This window comes from Patiria miniata, unplaced genomic scaffold (assembly GCF_015706575.1).
Source record: "Patiria miniata isolate m_02_andy unplaced genomic scaffold, ASM1570657v1 HiC_scaffold_14, whole genome shotgun sequence".
In the NCBI taxonomy this organism is placed as follows: Eukaryota; Metazoa; Echinodermata; class Asteroidea; order Valvatida; family Asterinidae; genus Patiria; species Patiria miniata.
This window is the reverse complement of record NW_024037052.1, coordinates 2253616-2269514: the sequence shown is the minus strand read 5'-3', so window position 1 is coordinate 2269514 and position 15899 is coordinate 2253616. Positions and strand designations below refer to the sequence as shown.

Here is a 15899-nt window from a genome sequence, read left to right as displayed (position 1 = left end):
CGCTCAACCGAACGAAATACCATTTTCCGTACACCACTTTTGCTGTATCGCGTAGAAAGAAAGCACATAGTGATTATGTTACTCAGACGTGAAAACGGTAAGGATACCTGTAACAGCTAAAAACTCCCTTATATAACAACAATGCTTTTGAACGCTTGGAAAAGAAACACTTGGCATTCTTCGGAGCTGCTATATATATATATATATATATATATATTTATTTACCTATCACCATATTACATCTGCCAAAAAAATATCATTCATATTCATCATTCATCTACGGGTTTGGAAAGCTGGCTAAAAGATTCCTAAAATATTGCTTTGTTTTTATTTCAGATAGCGACGAACCGTTCATTTGGATTTACTACTTGAATGTTGGTATTTTCAATGGATTGAGTTGCAAAGTGTTCGACCCCGAGTATTTTGACCTTCCAGAACCCTTACACGTAATGTATAAACATTAGAAACGGGTTTGATGTGATTTATGGATGTGAATTTCGGCAAAAGTTGTTCAAAACACCTTAGGCGCATGCCCGCTTCCAAATCACTATGACTACGTGCATTTTTAAAAGATGTAACACTGACATTTGCAATATCTGTCAATCTTTTCAAGCCTCACGAATATTAATAAGGGTCCTATCCATTATGGTGTGCAGTAAAAAAAAAATTGAGAGTGACGCTAATGAATTTTGCTCATACCCCCCGCCCTGCAAACAGGACGCTGGGACACGCTGATGAGCTTCACAGAATCTTGTGAAGGAAGTGGCCTAGAACCTATGTATAAAGCATCTGGCTGCAGATGTTCAAGACCGCAGTTAGACAATGTGAGCAAATGCTATCCGAAAACTTCCCATAGAAATGCACACGTTTCATACCGGATGTAATTTCTGTTTCATTGCGGGCCATGTGGACATCATTTTGAGTGTAGCATAATGCAATCCGACCGTTCGCGATTCGAAACGGAGCCTGAGCAAGTGACGGGGATTGTAAATTTACATCAAAGATAAACTTTACAGAATTTCCTACATTATTACGCTTTTCAACGAAAAAAAAAATCTCTAAACTGGAATAAAAGAGTGATGAAAGTTCGTCTTAACGGCCGTCGGTTTCAAACCTTGCAGAGTCATGACCGTGATGACGCGCAGGTTACAGGGCACGCAAATTCCAACTAATCAGAGCATGCATGCAGGGCGGGGGGTACGAGCGAACTTATGAATTTGCTAATCTACAATACGTTATTGTGTGGCTTGGCCGAAATCGGTCAACTGTAGCGCCTAAGGCGCTCTACTGAACAATGCATGTGGGTTGGGTTGGCAGAAATCATCGTCGAAATTTGCCATGGAGATGGTTCTATGTGTAACACTAGCGTTTGCAACAACAGATTTAGCTGAAATTCGGTATATACTTGGTTGATATAAGGGGCCATTCAGAATTTTCAATGTTTTAAAATTTCGATCTTTTTTCCAAATTGTGGGTGGGTGGGTCAAGCTAAAAAATTGAAAATCGAAATTCACTTTCCATGGAAAAATATTAAAACAAAAGAAAAGAAAGATATATCTTTTGACTTGCCTGAACTACGCGCAAGCGTTCCGATATCGCGATGCGTGTTTATTTTCCAACTTCGTCCCCTGTATGTACTGTACATGTACGTCATGTACGTGTATATAGACTTGGACTTGGACGCCGGGCGTTTGTAGCGGTTAGGCCGTGCAGAGGCAGCAGGGTACCAGGTGTACTAGATCAGCTCTATAACGCGCCGCGGGCGTCTATTACCAATCGCTGTAAAAACTGGACTATTCAACCACTGGACTCCAAGGCTACGAGGACCGCAGCCTGTGATGTCTGCCCAAACCTGATGTTTTTCTTTCGCTTGCACACCTGCCCTGCAAACAGGGCGGGGGGGGGGGGATATTTTTCTCAGCTACCTCACGTGACAGGCACAACCTCGTATGTCACATGTCATCCATCTCATCCAGAAAACGACAAAACCACGGTCATCTTTGTGGCTTCCAAAAACTGCAAAGAGGAAGACCGACAACTTCACGCCGTCACTGAACTAGACACACATGTACATGGGTATACATGTTCATGTTCAAGTATATGTATATGTACATGTACATGTTCAGTTTTTTATTAATCGAAATTAGGGGTGGGTGGGTGGGTCAAAATAATTTGGAAAAAAAGTCGAAATTTTAAAACACTGAAAATTCTGAATGGCCCCTAAGTGTTCAACAACTCGTGAAATAATAATTTTGAGAAATTCCTAGAAATTGACATAAATAGAGAGATTTGGGGAAGTTTCCCAACGATTTCTTCCAGACTTGAAGGTCAGCTATACCAGTAACTAGTATTGACGTTTCGGCATCGATGACGGCGATTTTTTGACATGAAGTTTATAATTTCTTCTTCCGTTATAATTTAACATTTCAATCATACTGTGCATGTTTTCTGAGAAACACAACGTTCAAAAGGCCATGTTTTTTTGTGGTGCATGAATTTCACTGCTCTGCTATAGCGTCTAAGTACGTAATCGGATTAGCTTTGCTTAACAACGGCAGACGCTTTGCCTTAGCAACCACATGACTGCTAGGCACCAGTGTTCCGTAGGCCCTTTTCCGTCTTAGTCACCGGCACCGAATTCAGCGTACAAAGCACTGTACAAATCAAACCAGGCCAAACTGGTAATAATAATAATAATGACAGGTTCTTATATAGCACTTTTAACTAAGATCAAAGCGCTTTACATTATTATTACCCCTAATCATTGGGCCAATCAAACATTCCATATACCATCTCAGCTCCCTGGGGAGTATACAGCTCGATGCTGCGTGTTAGGCTCAAGGAAGCTAATTCAATCACAATAACCATCGCTGCCCTCATAGGTACCCATTTACTCCTGGGTGGAGAGAAGCAATGAGTGACAAAGTGCCTTGCTCAAGGGCACACGCACCATGACCCCGCCAGGACTCGAACCCACGACCTGCAGCTTTACCCACAGACCACGAATCAGTGCCCTTAACCACGAGGCCACAGCACTCCACTACATTAGGTATATGTCCTAGCTGTAAAAGCCTGTTGGCACCAAGGGCGTCAATCGATTCTCAAAAGTGAGGGAAAGTGGGTGGGGGGTACAAACCCGTTTCCTGATGAGAAGTACTTCGAGGGCGAAGCCTAAACGGCGTGGGGTTAGATGAGCCAAGGTGTTGGCCTTTATTTATTCACATCATAATTATAAGTAATATCGGCCCGAATTATTTTCATTTGCACGACGAAAATGGGCCAATGCTACCAAAACAGGCCCCAAAAGCAATAAAAACTTGCCTTAATTAAAGGAGAAAAATATTTAAGGTTGAAAATGATGTAAAATATTTGCTTTATCAAAATTTAGAAACTTCAAAACCTACAAATTCTGAAAAACACATTTTCGAAACCAGAAATGCATTTGTTGCCATGATTGAGGGGACACCTTTATTTCTGGCTGGTCTTAAACACTTCCAGCCTAGCCAGTGTTTTATCAACCGTTTAAGACCCGCCACTGACGGGCTTTCGACCAATAAGAATGGGTAAAATATCTTAGGTATTTATGAATAGCCTATAATGGGAAGACCACAACTTTTATTAATGTTCGTAGGGCCTACTTGCATTTAGTCCCGGCTTCGTTCCGAATTCGCCTAAGTCGCTGCTGCAACCATTTCTAATCCTTTGATGTTCTATCAAACAGAAAGACTCCAAAATGTTGTTTCGTATTCAGAGGGAATCAGATGATTTTGTAGCAGAAACTGGACCGACAAAGTGATCAATATTTTCTCAAGGCAAGGGACCCAATGACGTTAAAGTTCGTTGCCAGAACGAAGCCCGTGGTTGAGAAATGGGGGGAGAGGCAAAAGTCAACAGCAATATAACTACAAGTTGGTGCAAGGAGTATTGGTCTCGCCGAAGTTGTTTTGACCTCTCAGATTTCATATGACTTTTTTTCATTGTTACGTAATCAAAACACAGGAACCACTTAGAAACCGTGATTTGAAGCCATCTACAATTTTTGGGCCGACTTGTGATTCTAATGACGTCATCATGGCTAACTGTATGTTGCCTGAGATGGACACTGGAGAGTTTGTCTTGTTCCATGGTGAGTATACGTCTTTCTTGGAAAAAAATGGGAATTATGTTCTATATAAGTGTATAGTCATAGGCCTATTTATTCTTGTCTTGTACAGTGAACGGTTCGCCAAAGATGGCCAATCATTCTGATCACTCATTGGATGTATCATGCATGCATTATGAGACGTACGCACATAATCTCTGCCATTAACGTACATTTTTTGTATGACAAAATTAGTGATCCGCATAGGCGTAAACAATGCTTGCGACATCTTAAAGTTCAAGACATATATCACATTGTGCTTGTTTGCGTCAGTGTGAAATGGCGCGCTCCAGTTCAGAAAGTTTTGAGCGAATATTCATATCTATAGTGACGTATCAGCTCATTACATGGCCTTCACTTTTTCTCATTCCTCACAACCACCAAATCGGGGGAGTCGGGTTGGCGTAACGGTTCTTTCCTCGCCTTCCACTGCTGTGACCCGGGTTCGAATCCCGCCCGGGCCAATATGTGGATTGGGTTTTCTGTCTCTACCTGATTCCGTGGTTTTCCTCACAATATTCCTCTGGGCATTTCCTCCCACCTCTAAAACAGTATTTCTTCTCATTGTATTCTCTCTTCAGGTTTCTTCAGGCTTTCGAGCTACAGTGCTTAGGGTACTTTTGAGGAATCCTTGGTTTCATTACCAGAAAAAATTAAAATAAATAATTTTTTGTTAATTTTGGAATCACGCGAAAAATATTTGCCTGTTCCGATCGCGGCCGGTTCACCCACAACTGCATATAAATCTTTTACCAAGTCCAATGGGGCACACCTTAAAGGGGCTCACTAAACGCTCGAACTTACTTCAATACGCCAAACCATGTGATTATGAAACTCGAGCATGGGCGTCGCCAGGTTTTTTTTTTCTTGAGGGGGGCAAACACTCACCAGAGCGAAGTGACCGGCCATGGAAAAATCAAGAGTGTGCACATATTTCTCTTCGACGCTTTGTAAGAAAAACGTCTACGTTATAAAATATACATTAAATTAACAATAATATGATTCGCCACTCGTTTTCTTTTTTCCCCTCTTTCTCCTTTCCCCTCCCTTTTCTCTTTTTGTACTTTTGGCTTTTCCAGCCCCGCCCCCTCACTGCGCCCTTGAACTCAAGGCATTCTTTACAAGTAAATTGTCAACCCAAGAATGTTTTACACAAAACAGTAACTATGATAACCTTGGTATGCAAAAGGAACGCATATTAACGTAAGTAATCAATCGACTACACCTGTAGGATGGGGCCAAATAAGAAACAGCTAGCTTACCAGTGTAGGCTACATAAAATCTAAACAGTAAATCTGGTTAGTACCGTTTTGAATTTATTTCTAATACATATTACTAGATGATAGATTACTAGTTTTGATCTGAAATATTTTGCCCAATTTTGTGTTATGTTTTTTCTGTCATCAGATATGGGAGGCTATACCGCTACGTGTGCATGCGATTTTAACGGTTTCAGCTTGCCGTCAACGTGGTACATTGCACCCAAAGAGATCCGGTAAACTATACAAATCGATCTTTTCATTCAAGGAAAGTACTTTAGACTAGAATTACTTTGTTACGGAGATACTGCATACAACCTTTGCATTTCTTATTCCATTCCCGGCATTTCTGCAACACTGAAAATGCAAGGTCAGACGCGGTTCTACGGAAGGGGGGGGGGGGGGGCTATAGCCCCCAAACTTTTGTCTAGCGCCCTCGAAAAAAAATTCATATAAATAAATGGCAGTAGCAAATGTTAGAAGGTGACGTCACATGTTAATGGTCTCCCCCTAAAAAAACATAGTTGTAAAAAGGGTGCATTTGTACACTATTAGGTAATATAGTGTGCATGATTGTACGAATTTATCAGCGCTCCCCAATGAAAATATGGCACGAGCCCACCCCCCCCCAACCCGCCTATTGATTTTCGGAGGCCTAAGTGTCCGGAGAAACAAATAAATCATCACGCCTCCCTGCACATATTGCTGGAGCCACCCTGCTAGCCTCCCCCCCTAAAATATAGGCTCTAGAACTGCGCCTGTGCAAGGAACATTTTGTTCTTTTCCGTTAACAACGGGAACACGAGGTGTCGCTGTGATGACGTCTCGCACATAAGCTCCGAGACACAACAAATCCCGGCGAACGACACTATGCCCTCAGCGGCGTAGCCAGGGGGGGAGGGGGGGGGGGGGGAACGTGTCCCCCATAAAAAAAATCGTCGCCCCCCCCATCGGCCCTTGGAAATTTGTTATATAAGTGACCACCAACGGGTTGAACCGAAATTGGGCGCCCCCACCCCCACTCTGTAACATTCATCCCCTTCCCCCCCCCCCCACACACACATACTGTATTTGCCTGTAATCGGGGATCCCCTATTGTCCTATGTTTGTTTGTTCACCAACTTTTTAGGAAGACCTCCCATGTGTTTTGTACATGAATCCAAATTTGGGACCTCTCGGGAATTGGGGACCCTATTGTCCTCTATTGTTCAACGTCCCCTATTGAATGCAGAAACAAACTCACACACACCCACCAATGTTTACGTTTGGCTATACATACCTAGTGTGGACATACTTTTGAATTCGCGTAGTTAAGAAAACCTGTGAAAAAAAATCATTTTACTCACATTGTGAAAACTCTTTCAACCCCAATTTTTTTCTAGGATTCCCTTTTGTGTTTCTCTTCATTTTGCCATGGTTAAACCTAACCCAAAAATGCCTCTAAACCTGTTTTCCAGAGAGGGGAAAACATTGTGTGGATGTGGGAAATTCCACACAACATTTCTTTGTTCTCGTGCTGCTACTGGCTGGTTTATGTGGACATCTTTTGTTCACACAGTGAATGTAATGTTTGTACATTGTGTAACAGCAGGCATTGTTATTAAGTCTTTGGAAGCGTTCATTGGTCCACTGATATGTTTGGAAACATTTATAACTACTCTGTTGTTGGGATGTTGATGTTCTTGAGTTTGGCAACCCGTGGTTGGCAACTAAGTGCCATCCACGGGTTGGCAAGAAAAGTCTATTTAGTGTGGGCGATAGAGAACGCACTTCAGCGTATAACTTAATGGTGCTTAAGTGCCAAGCAAAATCGGCGCTCTTAAAGCTGTCAAATGAATGTACACAATTGCTCCTTTCAACCTTTCATCATTCGTAATCAAAGTTTTACCGTCTGTGCTTGCCAACAATTATTATAACATCAATTTGTATAATTATTTCATTTAAGCGAAAAAACAAAACTGTTTTTATTTCTATCGTTCGCAACTTGCAAAATGCAATTGAAATTTGTATTACACCTTTGTGTAAACATGGGTGGATTTTCCTTTGATGTTTCAATCAAAAGTGAATAACGTTTGAATGAGGGAATAACAACTTTAGCTTTAACATTATTTGCTCGAAATCTTATTTGCAGACTCGTTCTGGAGAAGAATTTTCCAGCACATTAGACTTTTTGGTTTCGGCTTAAGCCAGAAGTCAGTTCCCGAGTGAAAGTCTGACGTAACAATAGGGTGTGCAACCATTTTCCAGCTTTTCGTCATGGTGGATGTTCATGGTCGGGGCAGTATATTGTTGATGTACCCCAACATGGCGCGGCCCCTATAACGTGGCACAGTGATTTTTATAGCGCCTAGCTAGAGTAAAAGGTTTAACTGAAATTTCACAGAAAGTGCAGTTTCATCAAGTTCTAAGCACTCCCGTTGATAAATCACGAGTTTATCTACCTGTTCAAAAAGTTAGAAGAAACATTTAGTTCGGCGTGATTTTCCGATTTATTTCGAATGTAACAGTAAGCCCATTGAAATGCCTCCCCCCAAATAAGAAAATAATTTTCTGACAAACATTTAGTATGGTATGTAAGTAGAGATAAAAAATGGTTATCAGAATTTATCAACTTTACAGAAATTCTTAAATGTTTATTTGAAATTTTCCGCCACGTTGGGGAACACTCAGACGATTTTGTGCCACATTTCCGGACACCACCGGGTTTTTTTTGATTTCGGATTAAATTTCATGACACCGAAATTGTTCACAAAGGTGACACAGCAAGCCTTATTAAGGCTGTTTTCAACGCACTATTTTTTGCTATTGGTTTTTACTAGTTTTTGCGGTTAAATTCTTGTACTGAATTTTGTTGTATACAATTTTTTTTTTCCGTCAATAAATTCGTTTTGATTTTTTTTCGACAACTTAGAATTAATCTAATGTAGTATTAATTCAATTCCTTGCGACTTTTACTTCCCTTAAATAACTAAGATAAGTAAAGTTTGGTTAGTTGTTGGTAGACCTTGGCAATGCTACTGTTCAGAGCGATCATGCGAAAGTTGGGCGGCAGCGATGGGTCTCCTTTCTTGTAAACTGTAGAAGACTTACTTGGCAGCAGGAGCGGGATATCGGTGGAGTTCCACTTTGCAATATTTTGGTGAAGAGTGTGGCAAGTAGGGCCTAGATGGTGTGTTGCTTGCAACTTCATTCTTGACAGTGATGTGGCGGGGCCAAATATTAATTGTAATTACCACGTTGTTTTCTGTGTTAAGTAAAGGAGAAGTTCTACCGGATGAATTTATCATGGGAGTTTAGTTAGGCCTATGCCCTTCACTTGTTTTTAGTAGCGTGTCTCCCTGTTTCCAGTAGTCAGACCTCTTAGAAATGACACCCATGTGCCTTGCGTTGATAAGGAACCATATGCGTTGCCCAATCTTGACCTCAGTCAGCTTAAACCAGACCAGCAGAGATGAGAGTACAATGTGCATGTGCCCCTTACACTAGACGCCATGCTAATTAATTAGAGTGGTGTGTCGATCCTGTTCAGGTTCTAACACCATCAAGTGATTGATTTTTAGCCAGATTGTACTTAAAGATAAATCATTTTACACTGCTTTTTGGTCTTTTCTGGTGATTTGTTAAAAATACTGTTTTTGCTATTAGTTTTAGTTTTTTCGGTTAAAGTCTTGTTTCAGTTTTGCTGTAGGTTGTTTCAGTCAATAAAGTCTTTTTGATTCTGGTTTGGCAACTAAGAATGACTCTCATGTCTCTATTCATTCAATTCCCTGTGACTCTTCCCTGAAAAAAATCAGAGATTAGTAAAGTTCGGTTAGTTATCCCGATAGAGAGTTTCTTTTGGGCGTGTTCCCCCAGTTTCCAGAATACACAAGCATCACGGAAAAATTGTGGTTGTAGCAACCATTCTCAAGAGAATAAAGTGATCAAGGGCGTATCCAGAACAAAATTTGGGTGGGGGCCAGAAGTAATATTCGTCCCTCAAAAAGTGGGTCAACAAATTATGGAGTGGGGTGCGGGCCCGCTTTGGGCCCCGAATTTTGTTTTGATTCTAGATGCTCTGTGGTGGATCTGAGGCAATTTCCGACCACAATTCCTGAAAAATATTTTTGAGGAAAAGATGGTGGTGTACGTTGTGCCTGCCTTTATTGCGACGTCACTTAAAAACAAAATTTGGGGTTTTTTTTGGGGGGGGGGCACGGCCCCCGTTGGCCGGATCCGCCCTTGAAAATGATATTATTACATCACTTCTCGTGATGTTAACAATGATATTTTGTAATTGCGAAAAGTACCGTGATATTCCACATAATAAATATTATTCATAAAGGTGGGACAATAGGGGGTCCCAGATTGCAGGCAAATACACACTTGTGTGGGTGTTTGTGTGTGGGGAGGGGGGGGGGGAATAATTGCATCTCTTTTGATAAAGGTAGCGCATCTGTGACGTATTCAGGATTGGGCGGGGGGAGGGGGAGGGGCAACGGTCCAATAATTGAATCCCGGTCATCAGTTTGTACCACACACGTATCAGTGTTTATTGTGCAACAGATATTGAATCGTTATGGGTCATTCTATCAATTAATTTGGGGGCCCACTTTTTTCCTGTCCCTATTATTTTCATCTGACATCTATGATTTTATAATTCTGATGCACTTCTTAATGTAGTTGTCATCCAAGAGTGATTGTGAATAGCAAACTACCTACCCAACAAATAAAATATCGTTTGAAGTCAATCCTAAGGATACTTACGTGACGGGTTACAAAGTAGGCCTACCAAGGTGACAGGGACAGGAAAAGTGTCACACTTGGACCAGACTGGAACCTTGAGTGCAGACAAACATTAAACAAAATCACGCCATTTTTACTCGCTCTTCAGCTGACAGAGTTCTCAAAAACTTTCATGAGGCAAAGACAAGGTCCTCAGTATTTCACCGGCCAAGTTTGAAGTCTCAATTCATTTTTTAAAGAAGACTTTACTTCGACATTTTGCACTTGAGAGTGAAGCCAAGTGATTTCAATTTGAAGCCTAAGACTAGACTGGTACATGTTTAACTTTTTGAAAAAAAAATAACTCTTCAGTAGTCTGGTGGCATGACTATGGAGAATGTGTAGAAATAGAGACCAGCACCAGATGTTTCTTTTGACACAGTTGATGCAGTTCGTAAGGGGTGTTGGACTATTTGTTCCATGTGCCAGTCTATTTTCTTGTATTGCATGTTTTGACAATCTTAAATTTTGGGACTCTCATACACAGTATTGAGAGTCCCACATTTTCAGACTAACTATGAACCCTAACTTTATAATGAGTCATAGGATTTAATCGAAATTCTTTGCTGTACACGTACTTCAAAATAAGTTCATAAACAATTTTTAAAACACTAAGGAAAAATACTTAGGTATAACATGAAATTCAACTTCACACTTAGCACTACTACATGTATTTCGTTGGATCTTGGTCAAACACATACAGAATATCTTTAGAACGCTTGTTATATATACCTTTCAAGTTGTTGACCTCCTCCATCCCTCTGGGGTTTTTTTAGGGGGCGCTCTTCAAAACCGGCCATTATGCAAACTACGCATTATGTTAGGGGTTTGAGGCTTTGTTTTCGTATTCCTCGTTCATATCAGAACCCTCTATACCATTTGAGGCAATGGTTATACTCAAAAAATATTATCCGTAATTTTAGTGCCCCCTGCCTCCCCCGGTTCCGCCGCCCCTGACACTAAGTAATACGTTATTTTATATAAAATTATCATAATTATCATAACTTCTAACCAGTAACTATAGGTAGGGCTGTTCTGGGGTCCGGGTCAATACCGAGCGTGGGCATGTAGCGATAGCAAATGACTATATACTTGACAGAATCAAGACGCGCATGCGTATGGGTTTTGTTAGTTCTGTCAATCTTGTTTATTGAACAAGATTTGCAGTACTATAGCCATTGACAAAAATGGGGAACCGTCGATATGATGGCTGGATAGCTCAGTTGGAAGAGCACCAGAGCAGCAATCCAGAGGTCCAAGGCCCAAACCCCGCTCCAGTCAAATTCTTTATTCCACTTTCTTATAAATCGTGTGCATTGCAAGCGTGAAGCTAGTGCTCTACGGGCGAAAACTGTCGGTGTTTGCGTTGAAAATACGAGGATGAACTACTCTACAAAATGACTCATATATATTTTACGCCTACTTCATGCATAACAATATTCTGTATGCAGTATTACCATATCTAATACCAATTAAATATTAGTACACAGTCTACAACAAGAGCACCTATTTAGTCCGGTCAATTTAAGTTAAGACCTAGAACAAATTGAAATAGAAACCATTCAAGCGTCAAACAACTTCAAATAAATACACAAACATGTAAAACATCTAATTGTTTCTATGGAGTGGAAGGGTGTTTTTTCAAGCATTTTTTTATTTTAAAATTTGGGACATTTTATCCTCGAACAATCCGTCTGGTGACTTGCTTCGATTCACATGCCTATAGGCTAATGTTTAGGATTCATGACCACGTGCGAGTGAAGCAGACGACATTACGTTGGAAACTAAAAAAAAAAGTTGTCACGTGTGTCATATAATTTCGTTTTTCTTTTTACATAAATGTGTACACTGAGTTTTATATTAAGAACAGTATACGTTTGTAACTTGGTTCAAAATTCTACATTTGGAGATATGTCTGTTTCAAGTCATAATTTTATACTGGGCACTATGGATAGAGTGGACGATTTTCGCCTAAGGTGCGCATCTTTTTTTTAAGTCCACAGACGATATGATTATTTGCAAAGAGGGATGTCTAAAAATCATGTTTGATCATACACAGACGGAAAACGGTTGGTCAGTGCACGCATGAACCATTTTGAAAGTAAAGCGAAAAATCTTTATTTAAAGATTATTGATTGAGCGCCTGGAAACGATTTGTTGGATTTGGTTTAAGAACATTCAGAAAGTACTGGACTCGGGTTGTGATGCTTACATTACATTTGTTAGTACATGAAAATATGAAACAAAACATCTCAAAACACTTTGGTCACAATTAAAACAAAAATTTATATGAGGTTGATGAGAAACAGATGTAGTTCTGTACATTAGCTTTGCATGTACGTCATACATTTTTCATAAGTACATTTTGTAATTTAAACAGCTAAATTGTGAAGATCATGATCGAGGTATATATGAAAATTGATTGAGACATTTACTTGTACTGACAAAAGTGAAATGCATTACTCCAGAAAAGCATACTTGAGTCCCAACGAAACGATTCTTTGGATGGAACAGACCTCGCGTTGTTATTATAGGTTTTCCCGGCTATTTTAACACTTGTATTACACAAATTCCCTATATCAATACTTAAATTTCGTCCCCAAACATCGCCAAGCCCAATTCTCAATTTGAATTTCAAAAAGCCACCACTAGATTTCATTTCAGGTTCAGTATAATTCAAATTGTTAGCATTCCGATTCGTCCAAAATCTTTGAAATTCGTCTCGTGAAGCAATCGGCGTTGAATTGAAAAAGCAAATTCGTTTTTTGTCATTCGTTTTCATGTTGTAGTCGTTACATTTCGTCCCTGGTGACTTAAATCGTATACGATTACAAAATGCGCCCAATCTTTAGACTTATTCGAAGAATTATGCGTATTAAAACAATGATAATTCAACATACATTTCCTTATATGTATAAATAAAAGTAGCTAGCTGTAAGGTATGAATTTTTATTTCTGTGTTTCACAATTAACATTAGAGTCAGGAATTGACATTTCACAATATGCACTTATGACATGGACACTAAGCATTAAGTTCAAAGACCTTCTTAATGTTGGTCTTTGATAGACATCATACCTTATTTCTGTTGTTTTATTCATAAACATATATCAAAGAGCAACATTACGAAAGTGTTTGATCTTAATGCTTAATTTAAAGCAAAGAGCATATTGTGAAAGTTCAATTTCTGATATCAATGTTAATTGTCAAAAAACCCTAAAAACCCTACAGCTATACCATCATTTATAAGGAACTATTTGTTAAAAATTAAAATTTAATTAATGCGCAAACAAGTCCAAAGATTGGGCACATTTTTAACCGTAACGTTTTAAGTCACCAGAGACGAAATGTAACGACAAGAACATTAAAAAGAATGACAAAAAACGAATTTGCTTTTTCAATTCAACGCCAATTGCTTCACGAGACGAATTTCAAAGATTTTGGACGAATCGGAATGCTATCAGTTTGAATTATACTGAACCTTAAATGAAATCTAGGGGTGGCTTTCTGAAATTCATATTGAGAAGTGAGCATGGCGATGTTTGGGGACGAAATAAATGTATCGATATAGGGAATTCGTGTGATACAAGTGTTAAAATAGCTGGGAAAACCTATACTTAAAAAAAAATGATCTCAATTGCAACCCCCCTCCCTCCCTGGCCTACGGAGGCTTTGATCTGGGGGAACACTCTAAAAAATAATTCGTCATTGAGGCCTCTTTGTTTGTCAAAATGAATAACTTTGTTTAGTAATTTCTGAATGACTAATTATCTGTTATGGAAGACTAATTTGCCGTCAGTGATGACTAAAATAAGTTGTCATTTTGACTAATGTACATTAGTTACGTGAATAAGAAAGTCATTGACTAACCTAAATTAGCCATCAGTGGTGGTTTTGACAAATGACGCGCAGTCAATGTCTCTGAAGAAAGATCGAATACTTGTCAAAATTAGTCATATATTCCTTCTGACTAATGAAGTTTGTTATTTTCCCGCCCTTGATGTGTTTAAAAAAAGCGGGACTCATCGATGATGCTTTGTTAGGCGTACGTGAATACGGATATGTTACACTCAGTTTGTCAGGCAGCCATTAAACAGACATCTTCCTTCCTCCATTTCAACCATGACGAAGGTAGGCAAACTATGATTTCGTATGGAGTTGTCAATTGGACATGAGTTATGAAATGAGAGTACGGTTGTGAGGGAAGTAGGTTGAATTAGTAAGAATAAGCTGTAGCCTATAGATACCGAGTGAGACTCTTACACAATTTCATGCTTGTACTTAGGCACATCTTTATGCTGCAAAACCGTATGCGGTAGGCCTAATAGATACGTATAAGCCATGTCGTTGTGCAATTTCTTTGCAACACACTAGTGAGTCTGTTGTGCCAAACAATTCATGTACCAATCCCTAAACTAAATATACCAAAGATAGGAGGGGAACTATTGCATGATTAAGAACATTTCACGATTTTGTTGATTTTGAAATATGGACATTACATTTTGAGTAAAAAAAAAACGAGGAGAAAAATAAATAATATGCAACAAAAAAAGAAAGATTTTCTCTGTGTGTTTCTTTTGCAGGTGTGAGCATGATCATGCAGTGGCAGATGCAAGGAGCTAAACACTGGCCCTGTGATCCAATTGCACAACGAGTGAGATACAAGTCAGCTGTGACCCCATATATTGTGACTCGGAGATGTACACATTATGGTGTACCATTAAGGACACTAGAACGGACACAAAAAAAGTGCTAATTCAATGGATATTGTCTGGACTAAAGTGTGATTAGTCAGAAATTCAGTTACAAATCGCGCAAGTCGCTTGACTACAGATTAGTCGTATCAAGCAGGTTTCTATTCTTGTCATATGACTATATTTTCTAGTCTGAGTCTGACTCTTGACTAATCTATAGTCATTAGTCATCAATACTCTGTGACTAATTTAGGTAAGTCGTACAAGACATATCACTGGACAATTTTTTTTTAGTCAAAATGACAAATTAATTTTTAGAGTGAACGTATGTTTAATAGTTATAGAGGTAATACACTTGTCACACTGCCTATATTTCTTTTCTCTAGAGCCCAGAATTCAGCAAAATTTTCACTGCAAGATTTTAATCCAGTTAATTTGTCTTCATTAAGGTTTTTTGAGTATACAATTTTTTTGGAATAATTTATAGGTATTTTATAAGTCAATGCCAATGACCTAAATTCATCACAAAACCAACACACGAATCTTGGATTTCGGATATTTTCCCTGATATTTAAAATTGGACTCCGGCCTATTGGCGTAGACACTTAAATTTTAACTTTAAATGGATCTCTGTGTGTCTATCATTGCCCGGCCTTGTTTCAAGTAGACCTGTTTATGCCACGACTTTCCCTGAAACAAATGGTTTATTGAGCACAAAGTGATTTATTTTAACCAATAAATAATTCGTGAAGAAAAAAATCTCAAACTTCTTGATATTTTTCAAGAAAGTATGTGGCGGCAGTGTAAATTACCATCAATGTTAATAATTGGTGGACATAAAAAAGTCGTCTGCTGTGATCAGAGGTGTCTCACGAAGTCTCATACGTGATTAGCCTTGTTCAATGCGGTCTCTCGGCTTTTTGTCGAAGGGAGATAATCGGGCCCTGCACCCACAATCAACGCGGCTACGTGCGTGTACGACCCTTGTCCGTACGAACGGCTAACACAACCAGCAAGCACACACACGTGAGTACGGACTGTAC

General features: G+C 39.4%; 1 long non-coding RNA gene across 1 annotated transcript; it reads left to right on the top strand.

Moving 5' to 3' along the window:
• Positions 1-355: 355 nt before the first annotated feature.
• LOC119721872 lies at positions 356-7905 on the top strand. The gene is made up of 4 exons (XR_005270329.1): positions 356-446; positions 4000-4126; positions 5549-5636; positions 7532-7905. It is a non-coding gene; the product is annotated as an uncharacterized LOC119721872 (long non-coding RNA).
• The last annotated feature ends 7994 nt before the right edge of the window (positions 7906-15899 follow it).